The sequence below is a fragment of the Felis catus genome, chromosome A2 (genome assembly GCF_018350175.1).
Source record: "Felis catus isolate Fca126 chromosome A2, F.catus_Fca126_mat1.0, whole genome shotgun sequence".
In the NCBI taxonomy this organism is placed as follows: domain Eukaryota; kingdom Metazoa; phylum Chordata; class Mammalia; order Carnivora; family Felidae; genus Felis; species Felis catus.
Genome location: NC_058369.1, coordinates 162,075,477 through 162,090,042, shown reverse-complemented (window position 1 = coordinate 162,090,042; position 14,566 = coordinate 162,075,477). Strand labels below are relative to the sequence as shown.

Below are 14,566 nucleotides of genomic sequence, written 5' to 3'. Positions count from 1 at the left end.
GGCAACGGGTTATGTTCACGTTCACCAAAGCCTTGTTGATAACCGTGGGAAAAAAATCATCCACTTACCGACACTCTTGACTCTTTTTTTTTTTTTTTTTTGAATAAAGGGAAAGTGCCACATATAGAACCTCATTTGGATGTGTCTGTCATCTTGGGAGCTTGACTAGCCTCCATCCTCCTACACGGGGACCTTGAGAGCTTATGGGGAGGTTCTAGTACAGACCGCAGCTACTCGGACGCTGTTGAGCAACGAACTGTCCTCCTGGACCGGGGAAGGCCAATCTCACTTCAGAGACATTTAAATACAATAACAGAAAAATCCCGGGGCGCCCGGGTGGCTCAGTCGATTGAGCACCTGACTCCTGGTTTTGGCTCAGGTCATGATTTCATGGTTCGTGAGTTCAAGCCCCACGTCGGGTTCTGTGCTGACGGTGCAGAGCCTGCTTGGGATTCTCTCTTTCTCCCCCTCTCTCTGCCCCCCCTGTGCTCTCTCTCTCTTTCTCTCAAAGTAAATAAATAAACTTAGAAAAAAAAATAGAAAATCCTGTCCACTAGTATAGGACAACATAACCAGGAAAGAGTCAAACAGAAACACAATGATGGCTCAGTACTAGAAAAATATATTGCCGAGCTGGGGCTATTTGAGAGCAAGCATCCTGTGCCCAGTCCCGGGCCCTCCCACTGCGCCCACCCTGGGCTTTTCCTTGCTGCAGACCAACAGGTGCTTGGTTCAAATCCAAGTGACTCTATATCACGGGCCTTTCACTCCAGGGGAAGGGCAGCTCCTTGCCCCCCGGTAGGCCCAGCCTCCCGGAATCTAGATTTCCAACACGTAGTGAAAGACTCGAATGATCCCCCTGTGGCATTTCTCTTGTGTTTCATGTTTACATCCTCAGCCACACTCATTTCCCAAAGGGATAGAGGAAGTCTGCCCCAGGCTTTCTGGGTGTTTCCCTCGTGCCTAATTATTACCATCCAGGTTTTATTTGTTTAGCCCAAGCTTGCTTCAAAAAAAAAAAAAAAAAATTGAATCCGAGGCAGCTTGCAATAAAAGATATGATAAAAATCCAGCCACTCAAACGAGTATGAAAAGGGCTGACTTACACGAGGCGGTGAAAATCATGGCGACAGAAAGTGGAAGGGTAGCTGTCGGGGACTGGGGGCGAGGGGCGGGGAGTTATTGCTGAATGGGGACAGGCTTTCAGTTGGGGAAGATGAAGAAGTTCAGGAAATGGACGGGGTGCTGTGTACACGACAGTGTGCGTGTACTTAATGCCCCTGAACCGTGCGCTTAAGCGTGCTTAAGGTAACTCATTCTATGTCCGGGGTCTTTTACCACAATTAAAAAAAAAAAAAATGTAACGTTTATTTTCAAGAGAGAGAGACAGAGTGTGAGCAGGGGAGGGGCAGAGAGAGAGGGAGACACAGAATCCGAAGCAGGCTCTGGGCTCCGAGCTGGTTACGGATAGGGCAGCCACGTAGAGATATACAGGGTGTGTATTATACGATTCCACCAATTACATAGCACCCTGCGGTCATGCAACAGGGTGACCCTAGATACTGGCTACATTTTACCCACTTTGCCAAAAAAAAAAAAAAAAAAAAAGGAGAAACTGTGCTACACGCACTTGCGTGTGTGTGCACACAGATGTGTGTGTGTGTGTGGAAGGGGCAAAGCTCGCCAGTTAACTACCTAATATACATTCTCCCCTCTTCCTTAGTAACAGACCCTGATTTTTTTACCCAGCAGTTATGTCCCTCCTACAAGACCACATTTCCTGGCCTCTCTTTGGCTACGGGAGGAAATAAGGGAGAAGAAGCAATCCTTGGACAAGACTTCTGGGAAAGTTTAAGAGATAGACAAACACAACATGTCCCTTTTTGGCCTTTACTCCTGCTTCCCACTTGGAGCATAGATGTGATGGCTGGAGCACCAGCTGCCAACTTGCACTATGGGTCAACCTTGAGGATGGGATCCACATTTCAAGAAAGGCTGCCCAGAGAGCTAAAAGGAGCCTGTGTCTCTAAAGACACCCCAGAGTGGCCATGCCAGTCCTGGTCTGCTCACCCCACACACCCTTTCCAAAAGAAAGGTGTATATATCTAGCTTGTTTACACCACAAATCAAGATGACTCTGAAGGCTCGTGCCCTTTCCCCATCAACAACATATCAAGCCCCTAGCTCAGTTGGTCCGAATTAGTCATGAGAAGGAGGCTTTTCTAACACGGTCACTTTCTTGACCAGGAATCTCCCATCATTATGGGCAAGCAGGTGTTCCCGAGGCCTCCCTAGCTCCCCCATGACAATATAGAGCAGCCCAAGGAAAGGTCCTTCTACGGGTGCACGTTCCCCAGTGCACCCAACTTTACCTGGTCCACACCCACTCTGTGGAATAAAGAGAGCTCAGGGGCCATGTGCATTTGGCAGCTTCCTTGCCTATAAGTCCCCCCAGGAACTTCCTTTCTTTCGCGCTAGGAATGCACGATACCGTAGTGAGTGAGTGTTCACCCCTTAGCACAACAGCACTCTCATTTCTAGTCAGTTACCAGCAGCTGAACGCAGTTCCTAACCGGTGGAGTGTGAATCTTCGGCCCGTTGGAAAAGGTGGTTCTACAGAGGGGTCCCATAACTATCCTCACAGAGCAGTGAAGCCATCCCTCTGTTCCAGAGAAGTTCACGGTCAACATGTCCTTGGGACTGGTGCCACTCAACGTGTTGTCCGTGAACTCGGTGTCAATGCTTATAAATTCTACAATGATCCGATGGCAGCCAGCTCTGGCGTCGTGTGGGGCTGGAGGGAGGGTCTCAAAGCCAAGTCTGTTGCACTGGTATTGAGCCATGACAGATTTTAAGAAAATAAAAATAAAGCTGACCCTTCACTGCAGAAAGCTGGGAAGGCTTTGCCTCACTTCTGCCCCCTTGGAGACGCGTTTGTTGGCCGTGTGGAACAGAAGGCACTTGGGGATTTGGCTCGCCGCGGCAGTCAGGGCCCTCAGGTGCCGGCAACAGAAGCTAGGTTGAGTCTTTAAAGTTCATTACGAATATATATCTCACTAGGGAAGAGTGGTGGAAACTGAGTCTCCGAGTTAAACTTCTAGGAGCAATGCCCCGAAGCAAGCTGCAGAACCGACATGCGGAAGAAGAAACCGTCGCACCCACTGGCACGAGCCAGCAGTGGGCGTCAGCCTCTGTTTCCACCAGAAATCAGCAGGTGCGTCACAGCTCTATCGAACATGCAAAGCCCGAAAGGAGGACAGGGATGCCATCCTGACCCAAGGAAGGATATTTTCTTTAAAAAAAAAAAAAGTCAATATTTCTTTCTGAGAGCACAAGCAGGGGAGGGGCAGACAGAGAAGGGGGACACAGAATCCAAAGCAGGCTCCAGGCCCCGAACTGTCAGCATAGAGCCCAACGTGGGGCTCAAACCCACGGACCATGAGACCATGACCTGAGCCAAAGTCAGACGCTCAAACAACTGAGCCATCCAGGTGCTCAAACATAGCCCCCAAATGAAAAACTATAAAGGATCAACTTGACCATATCGAAATTTAAACCTTCATATGACAAAAATTGAAAAGCTGGCAATGAACATTCTAGTCACTGTTCAGTAAACAGCAGCTTTACCTCTGGGCTTCACCTTCTGCCCAAATACCAAGCCAGGCACAGACTCCGTTGTCTCAGATGGAACCTTCAGTGATCTTCCAAGCTGATGCCAAGAAGGGGTGGTGTCTTTCGTGAAAAGGAGGACAGTTATGGCATGAGACAGTGCATTTATCGTTGCACAGAACTAGCAATTCTCTGAGTCGGAATGAGCAGCTTGCGTGTGGAAGCGTAAGAAGTTTATTAATTACACAGCTCCTCTAGCAGGTGGGGGTATAGCTCAGTGGTAGAGCATTTGACTGCAGATCAAGAGGTCCCTGGTTCAAATCCAGGTGCCCCCTTCGAGAGCATGCTTTTTTCCTCCTTGAACTGAAATGACGAAATCAAGTTGTATGGACACCAAACTCTAGTTCCCTTCACAGGACGAGGCAGGTAGAGTCTACGAGCCAGCACATTTATGGCCACGTCATAGATGCAGGGGCCAGTCAGGCTCTCAGCACCACCTTGAAGACCAAGGACAAGACCGAATCTATCCCCAGTGCCCTCTCTGAGGGTCTGTTTCCCCAGGACCACAATGGTACCAATTTCAGTAGCATCCAGGGTCCAGTCTAGAAACAAAAGCTGCCTCCATGATTTGAGCAGAGTATTTAATAGAAATAATCATAGGAATGTAAGCTGGTGCAGCCACTCTAGAAAACAGTATGGAGGCTCCTCAAAAAACTAAACACAGAACTACCTATGACCCAGCAATTGCACTACTAGGCATTTATCCACGGGATACAGGTGTGCTGTTTCGAAGGGACACACGCACCCCCACGTTTCTAGCAGCACTATCGACAAGAGCCAAAGGATGGAAAGAGCCCGAATGGCCATCGGTGGATGGATGGATAAAGGAGGCGTGGTCTATACGTACGATGGAGTATTACTCGGCAATCAAAAAGAATGAAATCTTGCCATTTGCAACTACGTGGATGGCACTGGAGGGGATGATGCTAAGTGAAATTAGTCACTCAAAGAAAGACAGATATCGTACGACTTCACTCATATGAGGACTTTAAGAGACAAAACAGATCAGTTTAAGGGAAGAGAAACAAAAATAATACAAAAACAGGGAGGGGGACAAAACATAAGAGACTCTTAAATATGAAAAACAAACAGAGGGTTTACTAGAGGGGGCAATGGGCTAAGTGGGTAAGGGGCAGTTAGGAATCTACTCCTGAAATCATTGTTGCACTAGATGCTAACTAATTTGGATGTAAATTTAAAAATAAATAAATAAATAAAAATTAAAAATTTTTAAAAATAATAATAATCGTTAACCAGAGCATCAGGGTCCAAAAGCTGCTGCAGCCAAAGACACGAGCTGGGAAGCTTAGAACAACAGAAATGTATTGTCTCACAGCCCTGGGGGCCCGGAGTCTGAAACCAAGGTGTGGGCAGGGCTGTGTCCTCTCTGAAGAGGACGGTCCTCCCTCGTGTCTTCTAGCTTTCCGTGTCCGGTGGCAGTTCTTCGAGTTCCTTGGCTTGGGGACACACCGCCGCGGTGACATGTCTCCTCGGGAGGACACAATTCAACCCACAACGACCAGAACTCCGAGAACTCGAAGACAAGAGGCCGCTATCACTCTAGGGCTGGGGGAGCAAACGGAAAAGGAGGAATTTGTTAAATCTCACAGGCTTGGGGAGGATCTCGGTGGGCCCCCGACTCAGATCTCTAAGGAGGCACTGGTGGCCCTGAAGAGTCGGGGCAAGGCTGGTCCCGTGAACGCCAAACCACAGGTGGCAATCCAGGACGCTCCTGGGACGGACTGTCGCTGCCCGGTGACACCGACAGGAGCCCCAGCGGGCAGAACACGGGCTCCTTCCTTCTCCCACCCTCGGGGCTCCCCCAAAGAGCCCTTCAGGGGAACAATCAGGAAGCCCCCTGGCAAAGGATAAGCGTGGTGTACAGAGTCCCGGAGCCAGCATCGCAGAGCGGGGCCCAGAAAGGGGGACTTGGAATTGAGGGGCCATCATTTCCCCAATCATTTCTTCAGGCGGTTAAAAGGGTTGAATACGTGGAGATCCGAGGCCAGCAGAGGGGCCTGAGCCTGCGTCCGAGGGTAGAGCTCTGACCCCTTCTCCAGTCAGCGTGTCTTCTCCCTTTTTCAGGGTGTTCATGCTTGGCCAGCCACTGGGCATTTCGATTCTCGGTTTGCAGGTGCTCAGCACAAAACCCACAAGACGGATGTTCCGAGAGATCCTCCCGGCTGTCGGGGAATGCTGCCCAAGTTGCTGCCCTCACCCGGGACGGAGTTGTGAGTGAAAGCTGCTGCTTCGCAGGCAGGGAGAGGAGTGAGCGGTAAAGCAGGTCTGGCCCCTCAGCCAACCGTGCTGAAGAGGCACCCGGAGCCCAAGCCCTGGGTGTGGCTGTGGAGGCAAAGGGTGTTAATTGGGCCTTACTGGTAGAGTGGGGGGTATAGCTCAGGGGTAGAGCATTTGACTGCAGATCAAGAGGTCCCCAGTTCAAATCTGGGTGCCCCCTAGCGTTTTGGTCACCAGGGGTGGTAAAGAAGTTCCAATTTCCTCTCCTCTTGCCGAAGCTGGTTTCTGAGTTTTCCTGCAAAGGGTGCAGAAGCAGAGATCACACACACCCAAGCGGGCAGCTTTGCTCAGGTGATGTGTTTGTCCCCTCCTCCCATCTTCCCACACGCCCCTCAGCTGGTCCCCGCACTCTCCAGGGTGCACTTGGTCTCCTGGCTGAGGGCGAGGACTCTGTCCTTTGCAGGTAGCCAGAGGGAAATGTGAGATCACCCCTAAAAGGACAGTATTTTGACTGTTGTGTGATTTCTCAGCAGTTGCAGAGGAAGCCAGAAGACAGCACAATAACACATTCCGTATGTTGAGAGGGAATCACAGTCAGCTTTGAATTCTATTCCCAGCCAAACTATTCTTCAAGAACATACAAAAGCTGAGAGAGTTTCCTGCCAACAGACCCTCGCTAAGGCAAATTTTAAGTATCTACTTTAGAGAAAAGAAAAATGATCCCAGAATGGGAGGTCTAAGATATAAGAAGGAATGTTAAACAAAGAAATGATAAGATATGTAAATAAGTCTAAAAATCATTGACTATTTAAAGCAATACTAAGATCAGGGGCGCCTGGGTGGCTCAGTCGGTTAAGCGTCTGACTTCAACTCAGGTCACGATCTCACGATCTCGTGGTCTGTGAGTTCGAGCCCCGCGTCGGGCTCTGGGCTGATGGCTTGGAGCCAGCTTCGGATTCTGTGTCTCCCTCTCTTTCTGCCCCTCCCCCATTCATGCTCTGTCTCTCTCTGTCTCAAAAATAAATAAACGTTAAAAAAAAATTTAAAACAATACTAAGATCTAATTTATAGTTCTTTTAAAAAGATAAAACAAAAATACTGGTTAATAATAACATAAAGAATGGAGTCATAAGAGTTACAGTGTTTTATGTAATTTGGGAGGAAGATAAAGATGTTGATTAACTTTAGAATTTTAAGATTTGAATACAGAAATTTCTAGTATATCATTTCAAAAGTTGTGATTTGGGGGCGCCTGGGTGGCTCAGTCGGTTAAGCTTCCGACTTCAGCTCAGGTCATGATCTCGCAGTTTGTGGGTTTGAGGCCCACCTCGGGCTCTGTGCTGATGGCCTGGAGTCTGCTTCGGATTCTGCGTCTCCCTCTCTCTCTGCCCCTCCCCCGCTTGTGCTCTGTCCCTCTCTGTCTCTCAGAAATGAATACATGTTAAAAAAAATTGTTTTTAAGAGTGATTTTGCCAAGCAAAAGGGGATAAAAGAATGGAGGGTAACTCATGTTGCTAACCATGCATTCATTCTAATAATTCATTTGTTGATTCTTTTAATTTCCTATGTATATACTCGTAACATCTAAGTAGTTTGGAAGTTTTATTTCCCTTGTTCCAATCCTTACTTTTTGTTTTTTTACCTTTTCATACTGACTAGGACCTCCAGTATAATGTCGAATAGGATGTTGATAGCAGATATCTTGACTCATTCTGATTCCAAATGAAAAGTTCTCAACATTTCACCATTAAGTACCTATTGTGAACTATACTTTTAATAAGTGGTCTTTATCAAATTAAGGAATTCTCTATTTCTAGTTTAAAAGAATTCTTTTTATCATGGATTGATGTGAAATTTTATCAACCCTCCCCTTTGATCCATTGAGATAATCATACGATTTTCCTCTTTTAGTCTATTTACATAGTGAATTTCACTTATTGCTTTTTCTAAAATTAAACATACTTTGCATTTCCGATACAAATCCAACTTGGTCATGAAGTCCTACCCTTTTTATATACTTGTGAATTGGGTTAGATAATTATTTAATTTCTTATACCTATATTTTATGAGATTGGTCTATGCATTTTTTATACCATCCTCGTTGGGTTTTGGTATTAAGATTGTGCTAGTCTCACAAAAGGAGTTGTAGAATGTATCCACCTTTTCTATTCTCAGATTTTTACGTAAAAATAGTTATTGCTTATTTAAGTATGAGACAAAACTCACCAGTAAAACCATCTCGTCTGAATTTTTTTATCAAAAGGTTTCAAATAACAGTTTGAATAAAAGAACTATTTAAAAACTTAGATGACTGACTATTCAGTTTTTCTATTTTTTCTTGTGTCAACTTTAAGTTATAGTATTTTTAAGTCCTTGATCAATTTCAACATAGCAAAGTCCTTGGACTCTTAAGACATAATGCATGGGTTCAAATTCTGGGTTCTAACAAGAGGGGCCTTGGTGAAATTGATAAACTCTCTCAGCCTCAGTTTTGCCATATATAAAATGGGCATGATAATAGAAATGAGTACAATGATAGTGCCTAGTTTGTGGAGAGGTTACAAAAATTAGATAAATTAATAATCTTTAAGGTACATAAAATCATGCCTGCCTCACAGTAAATTCTTTGTTTATGCTTATTAGATTTAAAAATTTTGTATATATTAATTTTTCATAGTGCTCAATAATCATTATTTTAAAGTCTAAAGAATCTGCAGTTTTTCTTTTTTGATTTATAATACTGCTTTATCTTTTTCTGCTTTCTTCTTTTTCTTAACAGTTTCACCAGAGGTTAATCCATCTTTCCTTTTCAAAAACCAACTTTGGCCTTGTTAATCCTGTCCACTGTGTGTTCGCTTTCTATTTCATTAATTTCTGTTCTTTTATTTCTTTCTCCTCTCATAGTGCTCTTTCATCCATTTTTTTTTAACTTCTTGAGATGGATTCTTAGTTTATTTTTAATCTTCTTTTTCAGCATATTGCTCAAAGCTATACGTATGTCTCTAAATGCCTATATAGGGTCCATCAATGGATGAATCAAAAAAATGTTACATATACACAGTGGAATATTATTCAGCCATTAGAAAGAAGGAAATCCTGCCATCTGGTGAAACTGGAGGGAATCGTACTAAGCAAAATAAGCCAGCCAAAAAAAAAAAAAGGTAAGTACCATATGGTATCACTTATATGTGGAATTTTTTAAAAAGTCAAACTCATAGAAACAGAGAGTAGATTGGTGGTTGCCAGGGGCTGAGGGATGGAGGAAATGGGGGGATGTTGGTCAAAGGGTAGAAACTCTCAGTTATAAGATAAATACGTTTCAGAGATCTAATGTACAGCATGGTGAATATAGTTAATAATACTGTACTGTATTCTTGAAAGTTGCTGAGAGATCTTAAGCATCCTCTCTCTCTCTCTCTCTCTCTCACACACACACACACACACACACAAAGGTAACTATCTGAGGTGATGGGTGTGTTAATTCACTTGATTGTGGTAACCATTTCACAATCTATACGTAAATCGTATCATTACATTATACACTTTAAATATATTACGATTCTATTTGTCAGTTGTACCTCAATAAAGCTGTGGGGGAAAGAAACTAAACAAAATTTTTAATTATTCATGATGTTTCTGCTCCCTTCTGTTCATGAATGAGAAAGGTATGTAAAAATTTTCCACTCAAATTCTAAATTTGTTTATTTCTCTTTGTTATTCTGTCAAGTTTTTGCCTTACATATTTTGAAGCTGTGTTACTAGCAGCATAGAGATTAGGAATTCTTACAACTTCCTGATAAATTCAGCCTTTGATTATTAATAACTGATCTTGTTGTCTCTAGTAACATTTCGTGTCTTGTGTTTTTTTTTTGTTTTTTTTTTGTTTTTTTTTTTTGTGCAAAAAGGTGATTTTATTAAAGCACGAAGACAGGACCCGTGGGCCAGAAAAGCTGCACTGGGGTTGTGCAGAGTGACTGCTTAGACACTACGGAGTTGGGGGAGGTAAAGTCAAGAGAAAGTTTCTAAAAGTTATTTCCATATGCTAAAGAGGATTTGCAGATTACTGGAGGCCTAGCTATTGCCAAGCTAAGGTTGTTTTTCCCTCTAGCAAAGCATTATCATGAAGATAGTAGGGGGTTCCTGGAGATTAGGCTACTGATGAGATATTTGTAAACTGATGGAGACTATAAGTTTAACCACTTGTTTTCTGTCCTTTCCTTTGTCCTTGGGCAGCCAGGAGTGCCTGAGGAATATCACATATATCCCACCTGAGTGGGGGGGGGGGGGTCGTGCTAGCTTGTGATTGGCCCTCAGCTTCCCTTATGGTTCCTCATTATATTCCCCCTGAAAAATTTTGACCCTTAAATCTTTAAGGTTGTTGAAGGTGAAAGGTCCCATCTTCTGTCGCTTCTTCCTGCTGAGTAGGGGCATAGAGATGTCCCTATCTATGGATCCACATTGGTCAGTCAGGAAATGTACAGGGGAGTTACAAAAGGCAGAGGAAGCTGAATCCAACATGGACAGTAAAGTCGTACCTCTAAGGTAATCTGTCACTGAGAAGTCACTGTAGTGATGGAGTCTGGGACACCGGTGGGGAAATCTGAAGTGGGTGGTCCAAGCGGGTGCTCTTTGATCCTTGAAATCCAGGGTGGGAGCAATATTTCGTGTCTTAAAGTCTATTTTGTCTGCTTTCTTTTTGTTAATATTCTGCAGTCATATATTTTTCATCCTTTTAGGTTTTAATCTTTCTGTAACCTTAGGTCGTAGTTGGTATCTTTTGTAAATAGAATATAGTTCGTCAGTTGCTTTAACCCCAATATGATAATCTTTGTCTTTTTACCTGGGGCACTAAACTTATTTACTTTTAATGTAATTGCTGATGTACTTGTATTCAAATCTACCTCCTTATTTTATGCTTTCAATTTATAGTGTTTATTTATGTTTTTCTCCCTTTCTTTCTTTGTTTGACTGAGATTTTTATAATGCTATTATTTCCCCCTGGTAGTTTGAAAAATATAAATGATGTTTCTTCTCCATATGCATAGCTATTTCTCAAAGTATATGGCTAACCAATGGCTTTACCCTCTACACAGGTAATACAAGCATCTTACAATACTTTTAACTCCATTTACTTTCCTCCCAACCTATATTCAGCTTTTGCCTTTTCCATTATTCCATAAGTTGTGTCAACCTCATTATTGTTTTTTTTAATACAGTCAACGCTCACTTAGATGTATTCAGATATTTACTGTTTCTCTGCCTCTGTCTTCCTTCCTACATCCATCCTTCCGTCCAAATCGTCTCCCTGCTGCTTAGAATATACCTTTTAGAATTTCCTTTAGCGCATGCAGAATGTGGATGAGTTCTTTCCGTTTTTATTTGTCTGAAATTGTCTTACCTTCGACTCATGAAGGATATTTTACCCGAGTACAGAATTTTATGTTAACAGTTATGGTATTTCAGTAGATGCAATTCCACTGCCTTCTGGTTTCCATTGTTGCTCTTGAAAACTCACTGTTGTGTCTCATTGGAACTCATTGAAAGTAATGGGTCTTCTTTTCACGACGTTTGTGAGTTTCTTGTCTCTGATTTTCTGCAATTTTACTACAGTAACTCCTAAGTGGCAAAATTGTCTTAGCCTCTGTCTCCTCAAATATTCCATCTACTTCATTTTCTCTTCCAGGAGTCCATTTCAATGTACATGAGACTTTCTCATCGTATCCTCTAAATTTGTTACTCTCTATTCTGTGTTTGCTATGCTTTTGTCTCTGCATGCTTTCTAATGGACAGTTTTTCGTTCCAATGTTCTAATTCACGATTTTCTCTTTGGCTGAAACTATTCACTGACAGTAACATGGACGTATTCATTGAGGTTTTTGTTTTTAAGTTTATTTATTTATTTTGAGAGACAGAGAGAACCAGTGGGGAAGGGGCAGAGACAGAGGGGGGACAGAGGATCCAAAGCCAGCTCTGTGCTGACAGCAGAAAGCCCACTGAAGGGCTCGAACTCACCAACCATGAGATCATGACCCGAGCTGAAGTCTAACACTTAAGCGACTGAGCCACCTAGGCACCCCCATTGAGATTTTAATTTTAGTTATTGATTTGTAGATATAAAATGTCTATGTTCTCATTTCATATCCTCTTAGTTATTGCTTATGCTTTCCAGCTTCCTACTGAAATTTTCAAGTTTGTCTCTTACCTTCTTGAAAACAGTAAGCATTATCTTTGTATAGTGTGTTTCTGGATGTTCTAATACAAAAGTTCCTGTGTTTAGTTCTGCGGCCTGTTCTTTCTATTGATTTTTTTTTTCAACGTTTATTTATTTTTGGGACAGAGAGAGACAGAGCATGAACGGGGGAGGGGCAGAGAGAGGGGGAGACACAGAATCGGAAACAGGCTCCAGGCTCTGAGCCATCAGCCCAGAGCCCGACGCGGGGCTCGAACTCACAGACCACGAGATCGTGACCTGGCTGAAGTCGGACGCTTAACCGACTGCGCCACCCAGGCGCCCCTCTATTGATTTTTATTGGTGGTTTTTGCCTCCTTGTGTACATAGTTATTCTTGACTGCCTACTGAACAATGTATTCAGAAATGTATTTGTGGGACTGATTTGAAGCCAGGTGGAGATGATAATATCCTTCCTTTGTTTTTTGCAGGTATTTGAGGGGCTCTAGCAGTCAGGATACCTTTACATAATTTCAAGGCTTGAGTTTTCTGGGCCATTCGAATGACACAAAGACCACCTACAAATTCTTGCAGGAGCTATTTTCATTCAGTTTACCCGCTAGGTGGGCCCAGAATTCTGACTTCTATCCCCTGGTCCTGAGAGACTTCCAGAAGTTCACTTAGGCTCTCCCCTGCCTCTTCTGGACTGAGGCCCAAAGCAGCTTCTCATGTAGAGCTTCTCTTCCTGTTTCCCATTTGTTCTTTAAAATTTTTTTTAGCATTTATTTATTTTTGACAGAGCGAGACAGAGGAGGAGTGGGAGAGGGGCAGAGAGAGAGGAGGGACACAGAATCCAAAGCAGGCTCCAGGCTCTGAGCTGTCAGCACAGAGCCCGACGTGGGGCTCGAACTCACGAACGGCAAGACCGTGACCTGAGACGAAGTCCCACGCTTAATCAACCTAGCCACCCAGCTGCCCCATGTTTCGCATTTGTTCTGAATCTCCACCCATCTAACTAGTTCGCTATCTAACTAGTTAGTTCCTATCTAACCAGTGAGCTCTTTGAGGCTTTTTAAGTTTTTTAATTTATTTTGACAGAGAGAGAGAGAGAGAGAGAGAGAGAGAGAATGCACGCATGTGTAGGGGAGGGGCAGGGGGCAGAGAGAGAATCCCAAGCAGGCTCTGCACTGTCAACACAGAGCCCGATGTGGGGCTTGGGCTCACAGACTGCACGATCATGACCTGAGCCGAAACCAAGAGTCAGACACTTAACCAGTTGAGCCACCCTGGCGTCCCAAAGCCCTTTGAGGCTTTTACTGAGCTGTTTGGCAATATTTCCCAGCTTCTTTATTTGTCCTCCTAGGAAAGATCATTTCAAATTACTTTTCTCTTTAAGGAACATGGAGATTGCTCTGCAAGATTCTTTTTTTAATTAATGTTTTTATTTTTTTATTTTTGAGACAGAGAGAGAGAGACAGAGTGTGAGCTGGGGGAGGGGCAGAGAGTGTGGGAGACACAGAATTCCAAGCAGACTCCAGGCTCCGAGCTAGCAGCCCAGAGCCCGACGCGGCGCCCGAACTCACGAACGGCGAGATCGTGACCTGAGCCAGAGTCGGAGGCCTAACCGACAGAGCCACCAGGCGCCCCTCTGCAGGATTCTTCACGCCCATCCTGCGTTTTAAGGAGGGAGCAGGGAGGATGCAGTGGGTCTAAGGCTGTGGTGGAGACAGCACCTCTGAGAAATCCCCAGGGAGAGAACAGAGGCTCTGCTTTTGATATGTTCTCTCATCCGCACAGTCCCTCCCGGGGAGTAGGCAGATGTATGTCCATCCTGCACACGTGGAGGCAGTAAGAACAAAGAGATCGCCTTCTCTCTGGAGATTATAACAAGGTCGAGAAAAATGAGACATTAAGAGAAGGAAAGTGATGTCCCCCCGCAGGCCATGAAGGTCAAGAGTCCCCAGGTAGGTGGGAGCGGACGGGGCCAATTTCGTCAGCCTCTTCAGTCAAATGTGATCCCAGGAGCTATTGTCCGGATGATGCTCAGGGACGGATTCTTGGGGCTGGTCTTGGTGCAGATCCTAAATTCTCATCCCAAGACAGAGCATTAACTTAATGGAGGCAGAAATTCCAATACCTGCTTCAGTAATTTAAAAGGGAGGAGAGGGGGCACCCGGATTTGAACCGGGGACCTCTTGATCTGCAGTCAAATGCTCTGCCCCTGAGCTATGCCCCCACCTGCCTATGGCTTCCCATCATCGCCTTTCCATCCAGGCACCGCACTCAGGATCTCTGCGCGCCTGTGTTTTGCTCTCATCGGGATGAGTGTGGTTGTTTCTGGGAACCTCACATTCATCCCAGGGAGAGCCTCCTACCGACTCCAAGCCTCAGGGAAGGTGCTCACTGTGTCACTCATTCATTCACGGACAAAGAACTTTCTGGAAGACATGGACAAGGAGGAGCCCGCTACATGAAGAAGTAGAGGAGGCC

General features: G+C 44.6%; 3 non-coding genes across 3 annotated transcripts; 2 read left to right on the top strand and 1 right to left on the bottom strand.

Annotated features, from left to right (window-relative positions):
• The first annotated feature begins 3,872 nt into the window (after positions 1 to 3,872).
• TRNAC-GCA lies at positions 3,873 to 3,944 on the top strand. Its single transcript has one exon. It is a non-coding gene; the product is annotated as a tRNA-Cys (tRNA).
• Positions 3,945 to 6,055: 2,111 nt separating this feature from the next.
• TRNAC-GCA lies at positions 6,056 to 6,127 on the top strand. Its single transcript has one exon. It is a non-coding gene; the product is annotated as a tRNA-Cys (tRNA).
• An 8,113-nt stretch (positions 6,128 to 14,240) lies between these two features.
• Positions 14,241 to 14,312, bottom strand: TRNAC-GCA. Its single transcript has one exon. It is a non-coding gene; the product is annotated as a tRNA-Cys (tRNA).
• Positions 14,313 to 14,566: the final 254 nt, after the last annotated feature.